This window comes from Ostrinia nubilalis, chromosome 18, assembly GCF_963855985.1.
Source record: "Ostrinia nubilalis chromosome 18, ilOstNubi1.1, whole genome shotgun sequence".
In the NCBI taxonomy this organism is placed as follows: Eukaryota; Metazoa; Arthropoda; class Insecta; order Lepidoptera; family Crambidae; genus Ostrinia; species Ostrinia nubilalis.
The window spans coordinates 2,988,428-3,001,177 of record NC_087105.1 but is presented as its reverse complement, the minus strand read 5'-3'; positions in this window follow the sequence as shown (position 1 = coordinate 3,001,177).

The window sequence follows — 12,750 nt, the reverse complement described above, 5'->3', positions numbered from 1 at the left end:
TTGTAAACAAAAATTGTAGCGCTTGATGTGAAGATTGTATTCTCAGTAAATCAGTCAAATAGTGAGTCTCGTTTGGAAGATTTAACGTTTTGAATTTTTTGATGCCACGAAAGTGATTCTGTACTTCACAGCAATAATTTTTTCAAACTTTACTACTGTAAATGACTCTTAAGTGTTTATAAAACATATATTTTGTCTTATTTTCATAGATAAATAGCTATAACATAATATAAATAGGTACCTACTTAAATACAAGATAAAATTTTACCGATTAGGTCACCTACTAAGTTACAAGATTCTACGCAATTGGTTTTAAGGGTGACACTGGTGGCATTCTGAAATGCTAAAGAAGCAAAAAACGGATTATCAGTACCTCAATAAAAAAGAACTCTAACTGATTATCAGTCCCTCAACAAAAATATATTTTTTATTTAGGCCAGAGGGCCTCGTATTTTTGTTGTACAACTTTTAACTCAAACTTCAGATTAAATTTATCTTACAAACAGATACACAGTCACATATATACAGTCATACAGACAGACAACAAAAATACGAGGCCCTTATTTATTTATTGATGTACTGATCTCTACTTTACCACGTATAATTTATTAGTTATTAAAATATTGTAAAAACATAAACACCAGTCACTATATTTTAAAATAAACCAAAGCAAGAAATCACTTTCGTGGCCTAAAATCACCTTCGTGTATAAAACACCACGAAGGTGATGCCACGAAGGTGACGAAAATTTTAGTTTTTTATGAATTATCCTTAAATTTGAATTTAACGGTTCAAGTCGAATACTACACAAATAAGTCTAACATGTTAAGTTTTCAATGGCAAAGTTTCAATTAAATTGTTTAAATTTTAGAGATAGAAAATATTGTTCAAGCAAGCGACGGTATGTCTATGGACAATCACAAAAAGCTACGTATTTTTTTCGCGGAGCGACGATCGACCTATCTCACCTCCCCAATGGTCGAAGCGTGACTGACGTTAACGGAATAGAACACTGTGATTGGTTCCTGGTGTTCGGTTTAACGGCAATCTTGTATTATTACTCAAAATTTTAGGTACCTAAAATCGTGTGACCAACGTATTTCGCTTTCTCAATTCAAAATAATTATAAGAAGATATTTTTTTAACTATTGTGTGGAAAGTATATTTAATTACGATGATTTTAGTATATGCTACACACAAATTGAATGAAAATTGTGAATGCAGTAAACAAATGTTTCATTGCAACCGAAGGTGTGACACGATGAGAACGCAAAAAATGACCCCGTTTTTTATCGTTTCATGTGATTTTTTCGTATTATTTTTGCTTCTATTACGATAAAATTTATTTTGTATGTAGCTAAATAGATATTTTATCATCTGATTTCAAAGGTATTGTTCTAACTTATACCGTTTATGAATTATTATTGTGTGACCATCAAATTCGAGTGTAAATGAGAAGTACCCAAATGCGTCATTTGGCAGAATTTTAATATGACCAATCAAGTCTTGAAATAAAATTATTCTTGGGTCTGTATTTTTATTTGAAGAACTTGAGTAAATAAAGGTTCATAGCAAAGGTAAATGTGCTCGTAGTTCATCATCAGGTTATATGGAAATCAAATAGAAAGTTAATAATTTACAAAACTATTTTAAAAGGTTTCTATTTTCACAGCTGAAAATATCGTCAGATTGACCAATGTATCCGTAGTTTGGTGATCAAGCAGTCACCTGAGAAGCGAAAGTTGTAGCCTTATCTTAAAAGTTTGTTTACCACCTTATTTATTTTTGCTGAATTTATTTTTATCTTTTATTCAGTTTAAATGAACCTCTCCCTTGCCACGTGTCCGAGCGTCCGGACTCCGAACTGGTCTCGGACGGCAGCGAGGCGCTAATTGTGATCGATGCGTTCGGTCGTCGCGGCGTCATTTGTCAGACGTTTACTTTTACAGTTTCTGCGGGTTGCAGACGGGCGGTTAATATAATAATATCGTCTAGAAAACTTAGCCTCGAGTTCAACTACACCTGAATTATTGTGCTTCATCTAGGTTACTCTGTAGCTCAGTAATCAGAGCAGTTATTCGGCAAACAAAAGCCTCCTTCTTACCTGCGGCAGTTGGTGTATCAAGTTTCTTCTTCTTCCAGTCGTGTCGACTACAAACCTATACAGTGTCAGCCCAAAACTCCGCTACAAGAGTGGCGTTATCAGTCGCATTCATAAAATCTTTCTGAGTGCAGTTGTTTGGGGACGTACCTATTTAGTATCAAGTTTTAAATCCTAGTAAACACTTTTTTTCATTGTTTAGTGTAACTGAACCCCTTTCTACGTGTCCGTGTCCGAATCCGGACAGCAGAGAGGCGCTAATTGTGATCGATGCGTTCGGTCGTCGCGGCGTCATTTGTCAGACGTTTACTTTTACGGTTTCTGAGGGTTGCAGAATAGCGGGTAATGGATGGATCTAGAAAATTTGGAGAGTCCCACATAACCAAAGCATTTCCTGACGTAAAAAAAAGGTCAGAGTTCTCTAGAACTACAAAATGTGTACTTACTTCACATCGCTGTCTTTATTTATTCTAATACGAGTTTTTTTAGCTTTGTTAATATCCTAGCTTCGTCCTTTTGATTTGATACACACTAGTGGATACGTGTTACTCTTTCTCGCTTAAACCACAGAACTGAAAATGAAGGATTGTTTTTATCCTTGTCTTTTTTCAGAACTTTCAGAGCCCAAAATTCACGCAAGATAGGTAAGTCCCGGGAAAAAGCTTGTAACTCTGGCCACTTTTTGAACAAAAAACCTAACTCTAAATCGATCCATGTAGGGAACCGATTACAAATTGTGAAAGCTTTCAGGAGCTACGATGACGCAGAAAAAGATACTCACAAAATATTGCTAGAGCGGTTAACCATTTTAAAATAAACGCTCGTCTGCCCCCCTCAAATCACATCCGAGCTAAATCCGCTGCGAAACCGCGCAATTATCGGAACCGAACCGACGACGACGTCTCGAACTGAAATAATGTGTATCCGAACAAATGTGGCGGAACATTTCGCTCTCAAATTAGTACGAACGATACAGATTCAGTTTTGTTTATTAATAGTGTTAGAACGGTACAAATTGCATTATTATGTAGAGTTACTAGAAGAAAATATTATGAGACTAAACTAACGAAAAGACTCGAATTAAATTCTGTGGAATTCTGATACATCATACATTAAGTTGGAACGATATAAATTTAGTTTTGCTAGGAGTAAGCCAAACCTGTGAATGTGTTCTATAGATCTAACATAATGCGACTGGCCCCAAGTACTACCTACTTTACACCTTCTTAACTCTTTCAATTTAACGGCACAATTCTTAAAATTGGTTTGGATGTGAAATGCAACAATTAAAGTATTAAAAAACGGTTGAAGACTTTCGAATACGAGCGTATTTTATAATAAAAAAAAAAATAAACAACTAGGTAATTTTAATTTTAACAGCCGTAAATTGCTGCTCTGTTAAAAACACGCTTAGCTAATTTCGCTGCCGCTGCCACTATTTTTAAGTTTACGACCACGCAGCCAATTTAGCCACAGAAATCACGTGCAATTATTGCAACCACAAAAGTCAATGTTGATGGAGGAGTCCTATTCTGGACTCCACAATGCGTCAAGTCCAAGGAGGCTTGATGGTCTACTCCGAAAACCGTGTTGCAATTCACGAAGGCAAGTGAGCTTTACATCTGTGGTGGCTCGCTACTGTTCGTTTTTCAAAAGTTTTGATAGACATTACACTATCGTTATGTGCGTGTACACGTACACACACACACACAAGTAAAACTCACTCGCCTTCGTGAGTTGCAAGAACACGTAGTCAAAATCTCTATCACAGGAAAAAGGCACTTATTTCAACAATCACCTTTGTCTCTTTCATTCTCTTTAATTTTGACAAAGAGGGAGAGAGTAGAAATGTCATGGTTTTCAGAGTAGACCACCAAGTCTAATGTGTATCGAAACAAATGTGCCGGAACATGCATGTTAAAATTAACGTCGGTGGTTTTGTCTAATACAGATTAGGCTTGAAAACTGTCGCAATGCTGCAGTCGGTTGACTTTTCTATTTTGGTCGTGATCTAACCATTGACAGAAACCACAATGTTGTCAGAATAACCTGTGTTGCAGAGTGTACCTCTAGTACTCGTACATATCTAGTTTGTTTTATTTATTTATTGACCTTATTGCTCACAATACAAAATTATAGTACAGTCAGCGTCAGATTGATCGAAGCGTCTAAGATAACCAAAATAATCTGATTTTCAATATAAATTTCATATAAATGTAACCAGTCAAAGTAAGCATATTGTTTGAGGCAGACTAGACCTAGTTTTCTAGACTATCTTGGTCTAGAAAACTGGGTCTAGTTTCAGTCGTCATACACTCTAACAATGTGACTCTACCTAAAGAGGCAGAAATAATTTTATTGAAATAATTTTCCGAGGTTGGGCTTATAGTTGTCAATATTTATGAGGCCCGACAAACTTCTAACTTTGAGTGAATTAATTAAATGGAAACCTTACTAAACATTGTTTATCTTTTACGTCCTGACGTGATTTCTCTAAGGTATTTCGTATTTTCCACACTGCTGAAAACTTGAGTCATACATAATGCTTAAGCTAATAAGATTTCTCTGAAATAAATGTACCTATGTATTCAAATTCAAATCATTTATTCAGTATTTACACGGCCCTTTACAGGGAACTTGTACTGTTCCCAAATATAACTTGCATTACCACTTTGGGACAACATAATGGGCTGTTGCTGAGAAGAAATGGCGGAAGAAACTAAGTCGCCTTTGGCACCCTCTTTTCAATTAAACAGATACAGGAAAATTCAATATTAAATAACATAATGTAAATAAGTTATGGATCACCCTAATGAGGAACGAGCATTTGAATTCAAGAGCTAAAAATACGATTATGTATGCCTTATCAAGGTAGAGGAATTTGAAGTAGGTGTATTTCAACAGTCAACATACAGTTTTAGTAGCCCTTCAAGTACCAGTGAATTACCTAAGACATAATAGAAATCAACAATTGTTACCGCGGTCTCATGTTCCATTTGAGTTACAGCTCAACTTGCGATTTCCCCAACACATCTCGCCCATATTTCACAGTACACAAACCTACATCAAAAACAATTAAACGACACACTCTCACATAAATAAATGGTGGCAGGTAAAAGAACAGTGTAAATGGCTCGGACATTAATCACGCGTGTCTCTCCCGCAATAACATGGTTGACTTCATCTTCGAATAATTCTCTTTGTTCTTAACAGTCACCGTTTGCTACTGGTTGGGTCTGAGTTGGGAGATATTGCGATTTTGATTCTAAAGCATAAGGATGGGTAGCTAGGGGTCATTGGACAAAATTCTACGTGCTCACGGACCAGACTATACACGGTTTTATTTTAAAGTTCATTTCGTTTTTTGGAATTATCATCATCATTTCAGCCATAAGTCATCCACTGCTGAACATAGGCCTCCCCAATGATTTCTAATAATGACCGGTTGGTAGCGGCCTGCCGTGGCCCCCGGTGACGAAGGCCACGACCCTGGTTTTCAGTGTGCCCCATGCCGAATAAGTTAAAAAAGCTGAGTAAAAAAAGTATGGAAAAGACTCGACATGTTTTACCTCGTACCACGACAACATAAGTTATCGTAAAGGTCAGGAAGTGTAGGTGATAATATACACAAGCTGTGTCACAAAAGGTATCAAACCGCAGAAGTTGTGGAGCCTAGGTCCAAATCACAAAGGTTTAAAAGACTCAAACAAGACACAGGAAAACCAAAGTGACTGACATAGCCCGCAGAATCGCTAAAATCAAGTGGCAGTTAGCGGGGCACATAGCTTTTAGAGCTGATGGCCGCTGCGGCAGAAAAGTTCTCGAGTGGCGACCACGAGCCGAAATACGTAGTGTGGGCAGGCTTCCCAATATGTGGACCGACCATCTGGTGAAGGTCGCGAGAGGTGCCTGGATACGGGCGGCGCAGGACCGGTCTTTGCGGAAAACCTTGGGCGGCCTTTGTCCAGTGGACGTCTTTCGATTGAAACGAACGAAAAGACTCAATATCCTTTAGCTCGTACCATGACATCCAAGCCGTACATCACGAGGTGTCGTTAAGGGCAGGAGGTGGCCCAATAAATCAGGTCCGTCGTCTACGCTCGCTGCAGTCTCTAATGCGTACTGTAATGAATGAGATCACATACGATTGAGGTTTTAGAATGCAAAAGCTATTTTTGACAACGAAACAAAGGCACGCTTTGGTGTCATTTTGATGCGCACAAATTAGCTACGTAATTAAGTCAGCTCAGTAGCAGCTGGCTGAATAGTTGCAGAAAATCACAGAAAACGCAAAATTACAGTCGGGCAATTAAGTAAAATTTCTACTGTAGTATATGTAGTTCTTCAAATCCAACGTAGACCGTACGTTCGACCCTTTTTACCCCACTGCGCCAGAGGCTTATGCTTATGCTTTTTAAAGTTGCGAAATAACCCTGTAAAGTAAATCTAAATATTTTTTCATTAGAATTTTCAAAAGTTAACTTTCATAAATATTGCAATAAAAATAAAATAAAAGTGCCCCAAGAGGTACAAAAAAGCTGACTCAAAATCTGCAGTGCGCACTCATGGTCTTAGAACTGCAATTTGGTAATGCATTCATACCATCAAAAGTAGCAGAAAGGCTCCAAAAAGATAAGTTGAAATGCAAACCATTTTATCTGAACACTTGCGGTGGCGATCCATCAAAATCTGCATTAATTCAAACCGATGGTTTCTGTGCAGTTTTCCAATGATGTCGAATTTTTACATCATGCTAATGAGGCAAATTATGCTAAGAAGGGCATGCTTTGCATGGGTGTAATAAGGGTATTTAACACATTTATTTTCATGAAATTGTAGTGTTTATGAATTAAAAAAGAAAGAAAGATTCGTTTTATTCAAAATTAAAGACTGTTTTTTGGAATTTTCGCCGTCGTGAACGCATACCGATTAATGACAAGTTGTGGTGATAATTTGGCCACTTAATGAAATCATATAATTTTATTCACTAATTATTATTATTGTTAGACTTATATAAAACTGTGTAATTTTGGCAATATTATGTACAGACGACTACGCATCAAGCTAATCGCGGTGGCATCTTATACAGTTGTAATAGGATAATTTGCAACGAATTTGTAGTCTGATTTAGCTGTCGACTGTACATACGAGTCAAATGATAACCTTTTTTTGAAGTCGGTTAAGAACTAGACAGGAACTAAAGCACTGCGTTCTACAGTTGTTCAATTTGTCATTTTAAAGGCGCGCGCGCACGGTTAACAGTATAATGTCACTCCATACGAGTAGATAAGAATTAGTACTACGTTGTCTCTCTCTTTCTCTTTACGAAAATGTAAAAGAGCAAGATATACTGTCACAGTGTCGTCACCCGTCCGCGCCTAACTATAATTCGGTGACAAATAAATTAGGTCGGCGGCAATGGACAAGAGCAATCTATGCGATTGTTTTAATGTTGGATTCGCGCCAAACCCGCCCGTAATTGGTACACCCGTACCGCTGTATCTACTTGTTACATGATTCGAAGGATTTATTGTACGAGTAAAGCACATGCTTTAGTTTGTACTTAAATTTTATGCAGATGTTTGTGAGAACAAAATGTCCAGACCAGCTATCTACTTATTTAGTTTTGTAAGCCACACACTGCCACAAAGCAGTGGAATATCGGAAAAAAATCATATTTCCTAAATTGCCTTATAAACAAAGGTGAATGAAGATCATGAATGTTCGCTGCCAAATCGTTCAAGAAGTTTGGACGATCAGAAATTATGAGATCTATACTAATATTATAAATGCGAAAGTAACTGTCTGTCTGTCTGTCATGCTTTCACGCCTAAACCACTGAACCGATTTTGATGAAATTTGGCATAGAGATAGTTTGAGTCCCGGGAAAGGACATACTTACTATAGTATAGTTTTTATCCTGGTTTTATCCTGGTATTTGACAGACAAAATTCCACGCGGGCGAAGCCGCGGGCGAAAAGCTAGTAACAATATAAATAAAAAAAATATTAGTTAAGTATATTTACTTGATTTGTCACGTGTGGACCGTGTTTCGGTGTTTCTCATCGATGTTACACAAGACACTACCTACATAACGATCTCAAAAAATGTTGAACAAAAATCAAAAAATAAACAAACAAAATTACGTCTGGTTTGAAACTTGGGGCCAATTATTATTTTCATAACAGTTCAAAAAAGATTTTTAATTGAGTCGGCGAAGTTAGGATCATTTCCATTCCTTTTCCTAATTAACGGGATTTTTCTTTGGTTTTTTAATAAACCTAAGGGTTTTGTTTACAAGAGTTCTGTGGAAGTAAACTTTGTCTTGTCGAAATTATGGATTGCATTTTCACTTGCAATCCTTAGTATAACTGGTGATAGTAGATACAACCTCCCATTCTGTTGTTTTAAAATTGCCAGTTTGATCTACTGTTTTAATAGCATCTAAAAAGCATTAAACATCTAAACTAGAATTTTGCCAAGACTCTGGCATTCGCTACGTAAGCTTTGGAATCAAATAATGAAACAGCTAAAGCACTGTCTTATGCACTAAAGCGCACTCCAAGCAAGCATCTTAGACACCGGGATGTGTCCCAGTGTCCCAATTGTCCCTGTCCCAATTAATTAATCCCGGCTTGGCCCCCGTCCAGGGAGTGCTCCAGGCAAACAATAGAAAAAGCCACCTAATTCCCAGGAATCGATGTGGTAAAGTACATTTCTGGTAAAAACGTACTTTGGATAGAGATGGCGTATTATAGCGACGAAGTGAATAAAATTCTAGTGCTCTCGTATGATTGTAAAAGCACTTTAGAAAGTTAGTTTTGTTCTGTCGAATGTTTTATAGATCTAACGCTTAACTCAGTTAGCACTTGAGGTATAAATAAATAAATATCCTTGGACATTTTTACACTGCGCTTCTAGTCCCAAACTAAGCAAAGCTTGTACTATGAGTACTAGACAACGGATATAAACATACTTAAATACTTTTTTTTTGTAAATACATACCATATTATACATAGAAAACACCCAGTCCAATACAAACAAATATGTTCATGCACACAAATGTTTGTACTGTGCGGGAATCGAACCCGCTACCTCCGGAATAGTAGTCCGCTTCAAACCACTACACCAAACGGCCGACGAAAGAGTGGCACGGCGGCACGGGAGTGTGTTTTTGTAGCGTCAACGTCAGCAAAACTTCAGATGTGCTTCAGATTTGTATGCTCTGTCAAGTCATATTATGTCAATATCACCCTTCTCGTCCCGCTCTCATACTTCAGGCACAGGTAACTTTGTTTTTATTTAGGCTTTTGGTTCATGCATCGTTATGAATTTAGATGTGGAGCATCCTAAAGACCCTAGACTTGGAAATATTTAAAAGGAAATTAATATGAAGAGGTGAAAATGTGGAACGCATAAACACCACTGGCCTACCATAGAAAGAGTAAGTACCTACTTCTACTTTAACCTTTAACCGACGACGTGATTTTTTTGTCACGCCGTCTGCGACGTGCGGTCTGTGGGACCGCTATACTGTTTACTCAAAAAGTAATATTTTTTTGTATAAAAGTATATTGGTTTTATATTTTTTGAGAACATTATAGTATTACAAATAAACATACGTATAATTTGCGAGGAATCAATGTATATTTTTAATTTAAATATGGCTAAAACTTTTTTGACCCTTAATTTCATTGAAATTACACTAGAGCTCAATAATACCTATATAACTTGTAAATTTTAATCAAAGCAAGAAAAACTATACTCCTTCCTAAATATAGTGAACATAATGAATAAAATAAAAATAAATGACACGTAAATTACATGCACAAAAAAAAATGACGTAGGGTAAACATCAGGCAAAATCAGGACATTTTTTTTACCGCATGCCAAGCATTTTCGGAATGCATAGGTAACACCTGTAACATAATTTCGTTTTCAATTTAGGTGGACCAAAATGTACGTCTTTTTTGCAGCTGGTGCAATGACATCAGGCTGATTTGGCATGTCAGAGCCTAGAATACATGTCACTGATTGTCACTGTTTGCTTTACCACCCGTTTCGCGGTATTTTTTTACAGACTACCATCTTTTACATAATATTATGTTCAAATATCAATATATCATTAGGAAATGTCTTTTCCTAGTTTGTGGTGGCCCAGGATCCATCATTTTTACGAAAAATTTGTCGTCTAAAACAAAAACGCCAGTTTCAGTATGGTACAAAAATGTCACGTAGTCTGCGACGTGCGGTCCCACAGACCGCTGTTGAACTTTAAATCGAATTATCTTATTAAAACTGCCCTCGTCGATGTAATCACTACCTGTAATGGTGTTTGGGCAACTAAACTCGAAGGTACTGAGACGCTCGGGACACGGGAGTAAGTAGAACATTGCAATCCAGAAAATTTAAAAACCGGAGCGGTCTGTCAGACCGCACCTCGTCGGTTAAAGGTTAAGTGGTACTCCGCAGGGGTCTGTTCTAGGTCCTTTTTTGTTTCATAGAATATACTACTTTTAAAAAAAATGTGCTGATCACAAAAATAAACTAATTAAGGATCTCCTGACTGAGTTGCATCACCTTAACTTTACCAGTGTTTTTTTATGGTGATTGACAGACTTTTGACGTATTTTATAGACAGCGATGGAGCAACACAGGGTAAAAAATAAGCCTGCTGCAGTTTTTCAGACCTTAGTAATATGTAAAAAAATAGTCACAAGATAAAGGTAAGTAACCAAAGGCGTATTATAAAGCATAATTACAGCTAACTTAACAAGACAAAATGCTCATACAAAATTGAATCCGGGTCAGGGCAGACAAAACAAGCGAAGACGTGGAGTGGCCAAGCACCACTTGCACCTTGGCAAGAACTACGCTGTATCTTTAAATCCCTGCTTTAGTGTGCACTTGATTATTAAGGCTAACGAGGGCAGTGTAGTGTGGAATTAAAAGAGTGTGCTTTAAATTACTTAATGCAAGACAACCACAAGTGCGACATTAATGGATTCAAAATAACTCTTTAGGAGAAGTCACTCACATGAGTTTTTATCAAAATAGGATCTTCTTGATTCTTATTAGTGTGTTTATTAAGATAAAAAAACTTCAAACTTAATATAACATAATTTTATGAGTCTGAAACAGATAGAAAGTATTTATTTGTTTCAAAACAGGTGACAATTATAGGGCACTAGCGGCCGCCCGCGACTTCGTACGCGTGGATCCTGTTTTACCCCCTTTTCCCGAATGTTCTTTGCTATAAACCTCACGGAGCCCGAGACCTTTCCAACGAATGCAAAACCGTGGAAATCGGTTCGTGCGTTCTGGAGTTATAGCGTCAGGGAGGAAAACCCGACTTATTTTTTATAGGGCATAAATAAAAAAAATTAAAGGTTAAAAGATTCTGTACTGAATAAGTACTAAACTATTGTAGGCATATTGTTTTATGGTGAGTTAGACTAGAGCACTCTATGTAACGTTTTTGCGAATAGTAGGTACTTTATGAAAAGGTATAATATCATATTAATATCTGAAAGTGTTGTGAATGCTTATACTAAAACGTTTGTTTTTATTTGTATAGAGAACAATAGTGTCTAGACAAACCTAAATAGGATTTAGGACGCTATTTGGATCAAATATGTAATTGCTCAATAATGAATAATAAATAAATAAATAAGTTGAAAATGACGAAAGGGTATACTGACACTGACACTAGAACATTTCATAGATAAAATTTACTGTAAATTATACAACTAAGGTTTATAAGGCCAATTATTGTGAGGTTAAAACTACTCTTCATTATTTTAGCTGAAATGAAATATGTTCGAACAGAATAACAACAAATAAAGATACCATTAACGATCCAATAAACAGTGGCAGACAATTAATCCATAAACAAAAGGAAACGATGCCCAAAAAACTGGATTACAATCAACTATTGTCCATCGAAAATAACCTTTATCCTCTCTTGATAGGGTTCGGAACGGAATGCGTGACAAATCATAAAACTTATGCCATAACCATGACTATCTTTAGTCCGTTATAATATGACCCATCGAATTCAGAATTGGAACCCTTCTGTTAACCTTTAACATTCCGCTGCAAGGGGGGAGGCAGATCTACACAATTTGGTTGGTTATACCAAAATAAATGGCATCTAATCACGTGATCCGACAATTTGTCGTGACGCCTAAACGATTATTCGGATCATTAGTCATATTACCACCTTTGATAACATCATTTATGCTCTCATTATGAAATTTATGATGTCGGGTTGCGTAGCAAATGGAAAAACCGTTACGCGAATAACATGCACTCTAATTTTTACTTCTGTGGGTAGGAAATTAATGTTTTGTTGGATAAAAGTAGATATTCTTTGAAGTCACGGAACGATTGTTGCATCAAATGTAAAAAATGCTACGTTGTAAACACAATATTTTTTAACTGCATCAAGTAACGCAGCCACGACTTACCAGGCCTTAACACTTAAAAATGCATGAAACAACCAACTTTACTTCATTGCTTTTAATTCTAATTTCAAGGGCCTGTTGATTTTAATTATGATCATTAACTTTTGAAACTATAATGCATTAAAGGAAATCACATTGTTTTATACCAAACAGTAAACAAAATTTTGTAATAAAAAGCATAAA